An 11,903-nucleotide genomic window follows, 5' to 3' on the forward strand; every position below is an offset into this window, starting at 1 on the left:
GCCAAACTGGAGTCAGGAAGATTCATCTTCTTGAGTTCTAATACAGCTTCAGACACTTACTAGCTGTGTGACCCTGGACAAGTCACTTAACCCTATTTACCTCAGCTACTCATCTGTAAAATGAGCTGGAGAAGGAAATGGCAAACCATTCCAGTATCTTTGCCAAGAAAACCCCAAATGAGGTCATGAAGAGTCAGACACTATTGAAATGAATGAACAACAAAACGAAAATGGCAGTAATACCTGGAGTTCTTTCCTCACTCATAGGTATTATTAGAGGTAAAGACCTAAAGGAGATAACAAGAGGTCACAATTGAAAACCTCTTAGAGGTAATAGGAGCCACAAATGCTGCTAAGGAAAAATGGCCATAGCCCAGACTTCCCCAGTTCTATGTCCTGCAAAGCAGTTTTTAAAAATTAGTGCAAAAAGCATGGCAAAGCACTATGAGGTTGCCATGGTCCTGACGCCACTCCTGCATCCTGCCCACTAGATGTCACCATTTGCACCTATCTCTGGCAGTCTTTGGGCACCCACTTTGGGCACTTCTTGGCTTACAACAGGTAATTACTGCCATGGAAACACAACTGTCTAATGGACAAACTTGCAATAACAGTGAATGGTCCAACTACCATAAACAACTGCTCATCACCAGTTGACTCTGGGAACACAGAAGATAGCAAGACCAATTTAACAGTCAATTGCCTTCCTCAGAACATGACACAGGAGGAGCTGAAAAGCCTCTTTGGGAGCACTGGTGAAATAGAGTCCTGTAAGTTCATAGGAGAAAAAATAATGGGCATAGCTTGAGGTAAGGCTTTGTAAACTGCATACCCAAAGGATTGAGACTTCAAATCAAAACAATAAAAGTTTCCTATGCTTGCCCAAGTTAGGCTCCAATCAGAGGTGCCAATTTGTACATCAGTGGATTTCTGAAAACAATGACCCAGAAGGAATCGGAGCAGCTCTTTTCCCAATTTGGACGAATTATTACTTCTGATATTCTAGTTGACCAAGCCACTGGAGTATCAAGGGATATAGGGTTTATTCGATTTGATAAAAGGATCGAGGCAGAAGAATTGATCAAAGTTCTAAATGGCCATAAACCTCCAAGTGCCACAGAGCCAATCACTGTCAAGTCTGACAACAATCCAAGCCAAAAAACCAATCAGGCTATCCTCTCGCAGCTGTGCCAATCTCCCAACAGAAAGTATCCAGGACCACTAGCTCAGCAGGCTCAATGTTTTAGTAGGTTTTCTCCAGTGACAATTGATGGAATGACCAGTCTGGCTGGAATTAATATCCCAGGGCATGCAGGAACAGGGTAGTGAATTTTTGTGTACAACTTGGCACTGGACACAGATAAAAGTATCTTGTACAAATGTTTGGGGCTTTTGTAACTGTCACCAATATGAAGGTCAACACCAATAAATGCAAAGGTTTTGGATTTATGACTATGACAAACTACAAAAAGGCCACCGTGTCAATAGTTAGCCTGAATGGAGACTGCCTGGGAGACAGTATTGCAGATGTCCTTTAAAACAAACAAAATGCACAAAACCTAATGAATTTATTGTCCTCAGCCCATTTACGTATGACAATTCTACAACAAAGGCTGGTTAAGAAAAACTTTATCCATTAGCAAATGTCTTTGGGAGTCAATATTGAGATAGGAATGTAACAACTACTTAGCATCCTAATATGAGTTTTTATTGCTCGTATTTGAATTAAATCTTCTTAATATCTTTATGTTTGAATATGGACAAAAGGCACAGAGTTTTTACCTGTCACATTGCATTCTATTGCCTTCTTTGAAGACAGTGGATCTTGTAAAGTGTTTCAGCTAAGGGAAGAAGTTTCTTTTCTTTCAAGTAACTGCCCAGAACATCTGAGTAAATATTGAGACTTTGTGTTGAAACCCGTAAGTGGGTTGTCTTCCTTTCAGTTCTTTTCCCAGTTGGCTTTATGTTTGGTTTACATTTAATGCATTACTATTACATCTGTTCAAGGAAAAAAGAAGAATTTTGAAGTTTACACTTTCTTTATAAAGTTTAAAACAGTATTTATTTTGTAATTATGATTTGGGCTGGGAAGGAGGAGGGCAACATTAAAAACTGTAAGAATTGTAAGAATACTGGAGATCTTTTCACAAAGCAGTACCTTGCCAAAGAGATAAGAGCCTCTTTGATGTGGGTTTTTAAAGAAGCATCTATTTTTATAAAAAAAAAAAAAAAGAAAATTTGAAGAAACTTTTTACTGGTCCTGAAGCACACTTTTTACTTGAATACTTTGAGAAATCTCTTCATATGACATCCAGTGAGCTTTTAAAACTTACCAGGAAATTTGCAGTGGTTGGAAAATTTAGAAAGATTTATGACATAGGAAAGTACTTTGGAGATCTTTGTATTAAAGAAGTAGAATCAATGGGAACACTATTGTTTTCATTTTTGTAATCACCAGTGGAGCATCCAATCATCCTGGTTATTATCTGACAGGTGTCTCATGATGATTTGTGGTTTGAAACAAATAAAAATTTACAGAAAAAAAGAATCTATAAGAGCAGGCAAGAAATTTAAATTACCAAGAGATGGGGGGAGGGATACATTCTTCCTAAAGAATTCCCTTCATATAGAGCTCATGGTGTTTAGTGGTGTATTTACAGTATTGTTTAAATAATTGTTTTGTCTTAAGGAAAAAAAAGTTGCATACAATTTGTACTTCAGCGAATCATCAGAAATGATCTGGGTTGGAGATAGTCGAAAGTGTTTTGAAAGTTATGTTCAAGGCTAACACCTGAGCTTTGTGTAATATAAATAAGACCTTGTTTTTATGAGCCTTTCAGCTAATTTGTTGGGGGGGTTTATTCCTTACATGCCAAGTGATGTTCAGGTTTTGAATGTTTTTGTATCTTTTTTCAAAATTTTCCTTTATAAATGGCATTAACATGGTTACTTGAGGTCTTACTTATTCATTTCCATTGTCCTGGGGACTTTAATTTATACTCCATCAGATTTGTTGTTGCTTCTGTCTGTAGACAGTCTGGTGATGCTACATTTTTGTTCATAAATAGGTTTGTGGTAAAAAAAAATTAGTATAACCATAGGTTTTGAACAAATTTCTTTACATGTTTCATACAAAAATCATAAATACCAGTATTCTATTTAACTTTGTATAATGCTTAAAACACTGATTGGGGAAATAATAAAATAAGTCTTTACCATGTATGGAAGAAATTTTAAAAATATGAAATATTTTTAATTAGTATCTAGTTAATAGTAAATTTTCAAAAAGGCTGAGGGTAAAATGCCTTCTCCAGGATGCACTGACAAGTCTATAGCTACAGACTGCTTTTTGTATAAACTGAGATGTTCATATACTTCCCCTTAGAACAAGCAATATGCTATGCATAACATAGTTGTACATTATGTGAGTTTTTATTTTTTATTATTTAAATTGTTATAAAATTTTCAGTATAATACAATTCATATGCTGTGAAACACATGCTAAAGTGAATAAGCTGGTATTCATGGGTTTTCACTCAATGCTATTCAGAAATCAATTGCCTTAGCACTCTCATATCTTTAGGTGCATTTAGATGATCAAAGCTAACCTTCTGCATTAAAAGAAAAAAACTTAAAAAAACCCACATGTATTTGCTTTAAAAAAATCAGATTTTCCATATGGGAAAACAATAGCTACATGCTTTTTTCCCCCTATACTATTGTAGCAAACCAAGGCATTGATGAGAAGGCATACAAATTGTGCTTCACTTTACAGTGTTTATCAGAGCACTTAATAAAATGTGAGACTGGTATTTAATTGAAGTGGTACAGTATGACTTAATTCACATTTGTTGGAATAGAAAATACATTCTGTTAAGTATTTAAGAGATTGTACCTATTTTCTTTTGTGTACAGAGGACACTTTTCTGTACTTTTTCATCTTCAGTACATCAATGAACAAAGTCAAAGGGGAAAAAATGAAAAAATAGTGATAGAATTGGGGGGGATGCAAAAAAAGAAAGGAAATTTAGAAGGGGACAGAGAGAAGAATGCATAGTTTGTCTTACAATCTTGTTAAAATTAGCATGCACATTTTGACATGCTATAAATAATGGATTTTTTTCTATTTGTTTGATCAGAAATATAGATACATGTATGTATATACATATATATGTCCATACATATGGACATATATACATACATACATATGTATGCATGTCTGTGAATATTTTGGTATTTACAGATGTTCCCAACTTAGAATCTCATGTGTGTATGTATACATATTTGTAGTAATAATAGTAGCTATGTTCCAAGCACTGTGCTAAGAGCTTTAACAATCATTATCTCATTCAATCCTCACAACAACCCTGGAAGTTAGATTCTATTGTTGTCATCATTTTATAGATGAGGAGACTGAGGCAGGTAGAGGTTAAGTGAGTTGCTCAAGGTAGTACAGCTAGTAAGAGTCTGAGTCAGGATTTGAACTCAGGTCTTCTTGCCTCCAGACTCACTGCTTTATCCACTGCACCACCTGGTGTTGTTCAGCAATTCAGTCTTGTAGGACTCTACATGACCCTATGGACTTTTCCATGAGATTTTCTTGGCAAAGGCACTGGAGTAGTTTGTCATTTCCTTCTCCAGTATGTTCTCATTTTACAAATGAAGAACTGAGGCAAAAAGGTTAAGTAACTTGCCCAGGGTCACAGAGTTAGTGAATGTCTAAGGCCTGGTTTACACTCAGATCATCCTGATTCCAGGTCCAGTGCTCTATTTACTGTACCATCTAGCTTTTATATCAATAGGTATATATGCTCTTTATATAAATGCATGCACACACTTGCTTTTGTGTGTGTGTATGTCCATGATATCTTCGCTATGGGACCCTGCATAAGTCACTTGATTTCTCAATGATGCAAATAGTTTCTTAAGACTGAAAGTTAAAGAACAGTAGCTGTTTGGTATGGGTAGAGAGGAGATTTTCACCCAGTGAGATCCCTACACCAGTGAAATCACAAGTCTAGACCAAAAAAAAAGATAGAAAAGTGTACTGAAAAATAGGAAAGTTCTGTCAGTTATTATTTGTGATTTTAGTAGTTAAGCCCTCTTGGCCTCAGTTTCCCAAACTGTCAAATGAAAGGGATAGATTAAATGTTCTTTCAGGTCTCTTCCACCTCTAGATTGATGATTCTAAGCCATAAAGTAACATACAGCCATAGTTTCCCTGCCCTTGGCTCTCTGTTCACAAAGAAATTATGTTGGACCCATCCTTCCTCACCACATTTTCCACTCAACCTACTGGCAGTTATTTTACTTGTGGTCTAAATTAAAGGACATTATGACATCAGTCTTCCAATGAGAGAATGAACAGCCATCAACTCAACTCAAGTTCATGTCCCTTATATGAGAATAACCATGGGAAGAGCTATCGCTCCTCTGGTGACTTTTTTCATGTAACCTCTATCCAATTATCTATAATTTGAAGGCATTGCATGATCCGCATCATATCAGTCAGAATTAAAATGTGAACCATTTTGGAAATTGGCTTCTGCTTTATAGCTCACAATTATGTACGTTACTTCTCTTTTATATGTGGTAATTTTATTTGCAGACAGGACAGAAAAAGGACATTTCTGCAAATCAAATGTTTTGAGTCATTTCCAGGGACCTGAGAGAAAACTTTCCCTCAGAGAATTATAATGAAAAGATCTAGTTGAAAGCAACTCCAAAAGCACTGATTGGGGTGATGATGATTGCAAAGCATTATAGACTTTTTGTGAATTTTTTTTTACTTGACTATATTTAGAGTTTTGAAGGACCTAAGATAACATAAAGTGCTATTGGTAGATTATGTGACTCATACGTAAAGAGTATGTTGGTGATGATAACTGACAGAAAGGTGGATTTTTTTAAAGTTCTCATCATAGGGTGAAGAGTGAGTAAATACAAAGAACTCTGCTTCAAGGCAGAAAAGTTAATCAGAGGTTGAATATAGGAAACATGAGAAGCAATAGGGAGGAAGTGCTTTTTATCTCTAAGCAATGAGTAGGAGGAGAAGATACAAAAGTCATCTAATGGGAAAAGCTGGTGTGCTCTTCTAGAAGCTGAGCCATGATGTTAGAGTAGAGAAAGCACTCAACTGACACCTCACAAAATTCCCCTCCAAACAACTTTAAAATAATGCCTCAAATTGAATTTTGTAATGGCAGAGACAACAAAAAGGTCAGAGTGACACACTCTTCCAGCCCAGGACAACTTAGGAGTTTGGAAAGAGACATATGTGACAGAAGGGAGGAGTTTGGACTGGAGCCCACATAGATAAAACACCAGTGGTGGTACTAGGTAGTAGAGACAGAAGCAGCAGGTTTGGGAGCCCCCAAGCCAGAGACAGATAAAGGACCTGAAAACTGGACAGAAAGAGACTATAGAAGACCCCAGTGCTAGCACTGGACTCAGGACCAGATGCTGTTTGGCAGCTCCATTGCTTATACTCTCTTCTGGGTCATAGTTCAAGGGAATGAAGGAGCACTTAAAATGATAAGTAGTAACTATCTAAAACCAAGACCAAGCATTGTATATAACAGTGATAAACTTGAAGCCTTCCTATTAAAATAGGAAGTGAAACAAGGATTCCATTAATACGACCATCATTCCAGTACTGTACTAGAATTTCTAGAAATAGCAGTAAGACAAAGACAAGATATTGAATAAAAGTTAGCAATGAGAAAATGAGACTATCACTCTTTGAATATGATATGATGGAAAACCTTTAGAAAACCCTAAAGAATCAACTAAAAAATTAGTTGAAACAATTAATTTCAGTAAAATTACAGGATATAAAATAAACTCACATAATCATCAGCATTTCAATATACTACCAACAAAACCCAGTAGAAAGAGATAGAAAGAGAAATTACATATAAAATAACTGCAGATAATATGAAATACTTGGAAGTCTATGTGCTAAGACAAGCCCAGGGATTATATGAACACAATTACAAAACACTGCTCACATAAATATAAACAGAACTAAACAATTGGTAAAAACATTAATTGCTCATGGGTAGGCTGAGACAATATTTAGACAATTCTACATGAGTTCGTTATTTATTCAGTGTCATACCAATCAAAATACCCAAGAATTATTTTATAGAGCTAGAAAAAATGGTCAAAAATACATCTGGAAGAACAAAAAGTCAAGAATATCAATGGAATCAATGAAATAAAGAATAAAGGAAGGTAACCTAGTAGTTCTAGATTTCAAACTATATTACAAAGTGGTAATCATTAAAACAATCTGGTTCTGGCTAAGAAATAAAGTGGCAGATCAATGAAATAGATTAGGTACACAATTCAGTTGTTTTTCAGTCATGTCTGACTCTTCCTGACCCCATTTGGGGTTTTCCTGGCAGAGACATTGGAGTAGTTTGCCATTTCCTTCCCCAGCTCATTTACAGATGAGGAATTAACGCAAACAAGGTTAAGTGACTTGCCCAAAGTCACACAGCTAGAAAGTATCTGAGGCCAAGTTTGAAGAAGATGAGTTCCTGACTCCAGGCCCAGCACTCTATCTACTCGGCCACCTAGTTGCCCTAGGTACACAACACATAGCAGTTAATAACAATGGTAGTCTAATGTTTGATAAACCCAAAGATCCAAGCATTGGGGATAAATACTCACCATCTGACAAAAAAAAAAATTGGGAAACCTGGAAAGCAGTGTGGTAGAAACTAGACCAACATCTTGCAATGCATACTAAGATAAGTTCAAAATGAATAAATGATTTAGACATAATGGGTGATATGATAAGTAAATTAGGGGATCATACAAAATTATCTGTCAGATATATGTATAAGGGAAGAATTTATAGCTAAACAAAAGATAGAGAAGATTATTGGAAGTAAAATAGATAATTCTGATTACATGAAATAAAAAAAACCTTTTGCACAAACAAAACTAATGCAGCCAAAATAATAAGGAAAACAGGAAACATGGGGAGGGGGAGAAATTATAGCAAATTTATCTGATAAAGGCCTTATTTCTCAAATATCTGGGGAACTGGGCCAAAAATAAACACAAGAGCTTATTTATCAGTTGATCAATTGTCAAAGGATATGGATAGGCATTTTTTTCAGAACAAAAAATCAAAACTGTCAATAGTCACATGAAAAGATGTTCTAAGTCACTCCTGATTGGAGAAATACAAGTTAAAAAGACTTTAAGACACCACCTGACACCTATCAGATTGACTAATGTGAAAATCCTGGAGGGGATATGGAAAAAATTGGACACTAATTCACTGTTGGTAGAGTTGTTTACCAGTCCAACCATTCTGGAAAACAATTTGGAACTATGCCCAAAGGGGTATAAAACTGCATGCCCTTTGACCCAGCAATACTAATATTAGGTCCATACAACAAAGAGATTAAAGAAAAGGAAAAGAGGACCTATTTGTACAAAAAAAAAATTATAGCAGCTTTTTTTGTGGTAAAAAAATTATTGGAAATTGAGAGAATGCCCATCAGTTGGGAAATGTGAAATAAGTTATGGTATATGATTATGATGGAATACTATTGTTCTATGAGAAATAATGAGCAGTATGATTTCAGAAAAAAAAAACCTGGGAAGACTTATGTGAACTCAAGCAAAGTGAATTGAGCAGAACCAGGAAATCATTGTAAACAGTAACAGCAATATTGTAAGGTTGCTTAACTGTGAAAGATTTAGTCTCTGATCAAGACAATGATCCAAGACAATTCCAAAGGACCTTTGATAAAAGATGCTATTCACCTCCAGAGAGAGAACTGATGAACTCTGAATGCAAAGTTGTGTACTTTTTCACTTTTTAAATTTTTATTGTTTTATGTTGTTTTCTTTCTCAACAAGTCTAATATGGAAATATGTCTTACATGACTTCATATGTATAATGTTTAAACTATTTGTCTTCTCAAAGAGGGAAAAGGGTTGGGAGGGAAGGAGAGAATTTGAAACTTTTAATGATTGATTGTTAATTTTTTTACATGTAATTGAGAAATATTTAATAAAAAAAATTTTTAAAGAGAGAAGTTGATGGTGAAACTTTCCTTGAATTAATTAGAGCAGAGGAGAATCAGAATACAACAGCAATTACTTTGAGCGGTGTAAGCTAAGAGAGTTGACTAAAGACAGATAGGTTTTTCAGTTGCTAGGAAAACACTGAAAAAGAGCATGTAAAGAGTTAATTGATCTTATTGCAGCTCTGCACCACCTCTGACCTGTAAGAGGAAAGATGTTTACCAATGTTAACTTTACTGCCATCTTTGGCCTGACAAAGAAACAGAGGTAAAGACAGACTTCTGCTCTTTTGGAGTTGTACTGATTGGAGAAGATAACATAGTTTTGATGGAAGCATATTAGAAAAGATAGAATTTTCTACTTGAAATATGGCTACATTGCCTTCTCACTAGATTGGAGAGAAAAGAATCCTTACAGGGGATTGCCTTTTATTAGGCTCTATGGCTTTAGAGGGTAAGACAACTCATCACATAGACAACAGACCTGAATGACTTGGCAGATTCTAGATTTAAGGCAATAGTTGCTTCTTAAAAGATTGTAATTCTGTAACTTCACTAAAAGAGGTTCAGAAAATTGAAAGCAGCAGAGAAGCTGCTTTATTGAGCAGGATAGTAATAATAATGATGATAATAATAATTAGAATTATAGGTAACATTTATATAACACTTTAAGTTTTGCAAAGTGTTTCATAAAATTGTCTTATTTTATCCTCACAAGGTCCCTGAGAGGTAGGTACTATTATTATCTCCCTTTTACAGGTGAAGGAATTGAAGCAGATAAAGGTCAAGTGACTAGCTCATGTTCACAGAGCTAGTAAGAGTCTGAGACTTGATTTGAGCTGAAGTCTTCCTGACTAAAGGAATAGGTGATGCATGGTATAGACACTAACATTGACCTTACCTTCTAGATTTATCAATTGCCCTGGGCAACTGAATGTCCCTAGTCATCCTACTAACTTTCACTTTCCTTATCACTAGGTTTCTGAAAGAATATTTCTATTCCCCCACCATGAATACTGTGTGCATTAGAGGGAAAATATGATCCAAGTTAACAGGTGGAATATTATATTTTGTGTATTTTGATTATTCCTTCTTTTGTCTTCTATTGAATAAATAATATAATCATTACTTTGTTTTCTATTTATTAAATGTTATATTTATTCTTATTTCTGTCTTCAGAATTAGTAAATATTTAATTTTTGAATTAGGGTTGTTATTATGACTGTTTTTGTCTAAATGGTAAACACACCACTGGGGACAGAGATGGTATGGGAAGGTGGAGGTGAGATCAGCAAGTACAATAGAAAGTAGTAGGAGGGTAACCAACCCCAAACTCTGAGACCTTGAGATTGATTAGTGTCTCTGTGTCCATGGCTATGGAAAACACCCCCAAATATATCATCTCAAGTTGATACATTTCCTCTCTTTGAAGGAATGTTTCCAGAGACTTTCTTTTGAAAAATGACTATAATAATGAAAAAATATATAATACTACAAAGCAATTGTTCTCTGGTTAATTAGAATGACCAGCCTCAGTACTGGTAAAAAGACAGGCAGAAACATTTCTCCTCTTTTTTAAATAATATATTTTTTTCCCAATTACATGTCAAGACAATTTTTAGCATTCATTTTTACAAGATTTTGAGTTCCAAATTTTTCTCTCTCCCTCTCTTTCCCTCTTCCTAAAACGGCAGGTAATTTGATATAGATCATACATGAGCTATCATGTAAAATACATTTACATATTAGTGAAAGAAGAAACAGACCAAAAGGAAAAAAAACATGAAAGAGAATAAAGTAAGTGAAAAAAATATGCTTCAATCTGCATTCAGAGTCCATCAGTTCTTTATGTGGATTTTTTTCATGAGTCCTTTAGAGTTGGCTTAGATCATTATGTTGTTAAGAAGAGCTGAGTCATTCATAGTTGATTTCACAGAAAGTTGCTGTTGCTGTGTGCAGTGTCTTCCTGGTTCTGCTCATTTCACTTTGTATGAGTTTGTACAAGTCTTTTCAGGTTTTTCAGAAATCTACCTGTTCATCATTTCTCATAGCGCAATAGTATTCCATTACATTCAGCCATTCCCCAATTGATGGACATCCCCTCAATTTCTAATATTTTGCCACCACAAAAAGCATTGCTATAATTTTTTTTGCATATGTAAGTCTCTTCCCCTTTTTTAATGATCTCTTTGGGATACAGACCTACAGTTGGTATTGCTGTATCAAAGGGTTTGCACAGTTTGGTGGCCCTCTGGCATAGTTTCAAATAGTTCTCCAGAATGGTTGGATTGGTTCACAACTCTAACAGTGCATTAGTGCCCTGATTTTCCCATTTATCATTTTCCCTTTCTTCATATTAGCCAATATGATGGATGTGAGGTGGTACCTCAGAGTTATTTTAATTTGTGTTTCTCTAATCAAAAGTGATTTAGACTACTTCATATGCCTAAAGACAACTTTGATTTCTTCACCTGAAAGCTACCTATTCATATCCTTTGACCATTTATCAATTGGGGAATGCCTTTTATTCCTACAAATTTGACCTCATGCTCTCTACATTGGAGAAATGAGACCTTTATCAGAGATACTTGCTGTAAAGATTGTTTCCCAGCTTTCTGTCTTCCTTCTAATCTTGGTTACATTGGTTTTCTTTGTGCAAAAGCTCTTTAATTTAATATAATCAAAATTATGTATTTTACATTCTGTAATGTTGTCTCTCTCTTGTTTAATCATGAATCTGTAACTCACTTAACTTCTCCTTTAAGAATTTGGATGCTATACCTTTTGGTGCCTGTATGTTTATTATTGATATTACTTCATTGTATATGGAACATTTTAGCAAGATGTAGTTTC

General features: G+C 35.1%; 1 pseudogene; it reads left to right on the plus strand.

Moving 5' to 3' along the window:
* The first annotated feature begins 431 nt into the window (after window positions 1-431).
* Window positions 432-1,563, plus strand: LOC114026306 (annotated as a pseudogene).
* Window positions 1,564-11,903: the final 10,340 nt, after the last annotated feature.

Source organism: Vombatus ursinus, unplaced genomic scaffold (genome assembly GCF_900497805.2).
Source record: "Vombatus ursinus unplaced genomic scaffold, bare-nosed wombat genome assembly UNPS02014837.1, whole genome shotgun sequence".
Taxonomy (NCBI): Eukaryota; Metazoa; Chordata; class Mammalia; order Diprotodontia; family Vombatidae; genus Vombatus; species Vombatus ursinus.